Source organism: Parus major, chromosome 1A, assembly GCF_001522545.3.
Source record: "Parus major isolate Abel chromosome 1A, Parus_major1.1, whole genome shotgun sequence".
Lineage (NCBI taxonomy): Eukaryota > Metazoa > Chordata > Aves > Passeriformes > Paridae > Parus > Parus major.
The window spans coordinates 3,301,281-3,305,246 of record NC_031773.1 but is presented as its reverse complement, the minus strand read 5'-3'; positions in this window follow the sequence as shown (position 1 = coordinate 3,305,246).

Sequence of the window (3,966 nt, the reverse complement as noted above, 5' to 3'; positions counted from 1 at the left end):
AAGGAAGGGAAGGAAGGAAGGGAAGGAAGGAGGGAAGGAAGGACCTGTGTCCATAAACCTCCCTCCCACACGTGCAGGGCACCCAGGAGATGTTCCCTGCCAAGACAATCAGCAGCCTCCTGCGATGACAGCCAGCAAAAGGCAGGGACCTGTTCAGGGAGTGAAAGTGTTACTATTATCATTTTCATGGACTTGTCACTGAGACCTGGGGACCTTGCAGGAATCAGGGACCATGTTCCCACTGTGTTAAGGTGAGATCACACACGTCTCTAGGGAAGAGTGTGCAAGGGGAGATCACCACATCAAAATGCAAACATTCCTATGAAATTCTCTGTTTGTAGCGGGAAGAACCTCAAACATCCAAACTGTGAAACTTTAGATTTGCACAGGAGAACTGCAAGCTCTGCTGAGTTCCTGGATTTATGATTGGCCTCAAGTGCATTTTAGCAGTGCAGTTTTATATTCAGAGCCTCCACAGCAGGACTTGCCCTGGCCAAGGAGGGATTGAGCACAGCAGGTCCACAACCACCCAGTGCCAGGCTCCTGAGTGTCAGGCTTTGTTTGACACCTTGTTTAGTGCTCTGTCATAAAGACAATAGAGAGAAGCACAAAAGGAGAGAAGTACAGGGACCTGGACCATCTGAGATCTCCTCTGCCTCCAAGAATCTACTTAAGCCTGGATTAAAGCCCTGAAATGTCATCTCATTAAGGGAGAGAAACCCTCATTTTGTTCTGTGCTTGCTCAGTATCTACAACTGCTGGTGCCTTGGAGCTTGACTTCATTTTTAACCTCTATTATTACAGATGACAAATACATTAATGAGAATATATTCAACCAAGAACTTGGAATAAATTCATACATCCTGTTTCAGTGGGGAAGTCCTGCTGTCTTTTCTTATCACATGAACCACTGAGGCAGGCCAGGATGATCCTGAACATCATGCAGTGTTACAATGAAAAATTTGGAATCTATTTCCTCCTGCTCCCTGATCCAGCGTCTCTAGGACACTTAAAAAGTCAGTGTTTATCCTTCACCCTCCTTAAAGTGCTTGAGAACAGTGTCTCTAAGAGGGTGGCTGGGTGCTGCCTTGGTCATGGTATTTCTGGGTGAAATCTGAATTTTTATGGGAGTACTCTGCGTTTGTGTGTGGGAGGGCAGGGTAGAAAAGAACCAGTCCAAGCTCAAATATTTATTAAGAATGAGATGGTGGAGGAAAATATTGTATCTACAGGTCTCAAAGAAGGTTCTCTTCTCTACTGGGAATGAAGTTGCTATTTGAGATTGATGCTGGGGGCCCTTTTCTTTACCTTTTTTTTCTATTTTATTTTTTCCCCCAATTCAATTTCTTTAATAAGAAGCAGCTTTTCTGTTTTCATTTAAATTTGTTAAGCTGTGGCATGAATGTGCCTGGATGTGTCTCTGTGTGTGAGTCTTCAGTCCATTGTGAAACACAAACCAGAATATCAAGTCTGCATTGCCTTAGATCGGGTTTTTTATCTGATATTGAATTAAGTAAAGGGCTTCATGTTCAAAGTGGTGTTTGGGGAGTTACTTGCACAAATTCTGTTATTGCTGTTAATGGGATTTGTGCAGATTGCTTTGAAGATGAGTTCCTTCATGTAGAATAGGAAAAGACATTCTCAAATATAACTTATTTCAGACAAATCTATCTTTAATTTTCTACTGATAGGGTTTTAGAGATGTGAAGCAAAAAAGCATTAGATTAATTTTTTATTAGTATTATTGACAGGCATTTGAAAACAAGTTTGCTTCAGATAATTGAGTGGGTTTTTGGGTAATTTTTAGAAGTGGACAGAAAGAGGCTTTTAATTTTGGAATAATGATAAAATTTGGTGACATTTCAGAAAAACTTCAAAGGTGGAAAGAAGTGGTCATAAGACATTTCCTAGACACCACCTTAAAATGCAGATTAAATACTGGTGGAAATCTTAATTTGGAGAGTGGTCATCTCAGCCTGCAGCTCAGTAGTGCCTCTTTTAGATGTTTCTAAACAAGTGATGACATCTGTGGAAGGTGTCCCTGCCCAGGCAGGAGGGCTGGAACAGGAGGATCTTTAAGGTCCCTTCCAACCCAAACCATCCTGTGACCACCCTGGTTTTAAGATGTGGCCAGGTGCAGAAGGTCTGGCTGATGGACTTCAGAGAAAAAGGTTTGAGGATCCAGCATTGTGCATTTTCTGGAGAAACCTCACCCCTTCTGACTCCAGAGAGGAGTCAGAACATGTTTGTCTTATATGAGCTGAGAACAGGGAATTCTGGGCTGATCAGAACAGGGTTACAGCCACTAATGCAGAGCAGGGAAATAATGTTGTGTTATTTAATTTTCAGGTGCCTGGGCAGAGAGTTTCTGACCTTACTCTGGCCAAGGCTGGAGACTGTGATACCCCAGGGCATCCAAGACATTAATGGGATAGCAAGGCCAAGGAAAAGTCACACCTTAGAGCAGCAGAAGTGGAATTTTGAGGTCTCCCAGGTAGTGGTAAAACCTATTTTGTGTCACCTCATTCATGTCCCACCTGGATTTCTGCCTCTGCAGCTTCCCTGGCTGTACCAGGTACATTCATAGACACTGAAATACTTCCAGACATGGAGACTTCCATTATCCTTTCTGGGAGAACCAAGATCCAGCCTCCCTTTGTTGTTTCTGTCTCTGAAGGGATACGTGTGGTGATAACCACCCTGGTCCAGGCAGCTCCTCTAAGATGGATGAGCAGTTTAATGCTGCTTTTCTCACTGCTGAGCTTGCAGTGAAGATTTGTGGGCTGCTTCCTCCTCAGATCCTTGCAACCCCTATCTTTTATCCTCTGATCTGGATAACAAATCTGACAAAAGCTGTATAAGTTACAGTCTTTGGAGTATTCATGGCCTGTTTCTAAATGATTAATTACAGGGGATCTCTTGCATTCACAGATCAGTATCAGGGAGTCACGCAGTATTATTCCACAGTATCTCTTCCTCAGTCAGCCTGTCCTGGATGGAATCAGGTTGGTAGTTTCTGAGCAGAGAGGTGTGAAGAAGTTACAGGAGGAGAAGTTAGTATGGACTTCTGTACTTTATCTACTTGTCATAACAGCATAAATATAGGTTTGTGGCCCAAAGTAAACAAGGTGAATTTAATGCTCTTAACTCACAAGCCAAGGTTACTCTGTGGCATTACAGGGAGCAATTCCTGCTTCACTGAGTGGTCCCATCCCCTCCCTGTGTTCCTCCTCCTTTCTCCCTTATCTCACATCAATATTTTGGCAGCTGGGAAATTCATCTGGTTAAAGACTAACCCACATTGAGAAGCTCTCAGCTGGCTCATTTTCCCAATCTATCTACCTGGATATACAAGGTTTTCAGTCAGTGTTTTGGTGTGGGATGGAAGAAGCGCTTGGGAGGGAAAGAAGAAGTCAGGAACAGGAGTTGCCAGAGTCCTAAGGACAAGGGCAGACACTTCTTCACACCAAATGCAGAGCAGGAGAGTTGTTTGTTACACAGCTCAGTTATCCACACTTTTCAGTTAGATAGAAACTTGGCTCACTATATTTTTGCTCCATTAAAAAAAAAAAAAAATCTTTCTGATTTTGAAATGAGATTTCCCTCTTCCTCTCCCAAAAACCTGAAAAGGGAGTATGCAGCTGTGTCTTCAGGCATTTCTAAAAACTGTCCCTAAGGGAACAACTATTTACCAGAAGCCAAAACATTTGCTAAATAAAATGATTCCCTGATAATGCAATTCCCAAGGTAGAGAGGGACAAGAACAAGGGCAGCAAAAGAGATTTCAATTGTCTTCCTTTTCCAGCAGGAGGCAAGTTGAAGGAATAATTGTTAATTGCTGCTAATTGTTAATTGCTGCCTGCTCCATCTGCAAAGTTTCCATTAGGAACTAATGAAACCTTGAAAGAGCTTGGATGGGTCTATTGTTCTCTGGCTGTACAACTTTTTTCCCTTATAGCAGGAGCA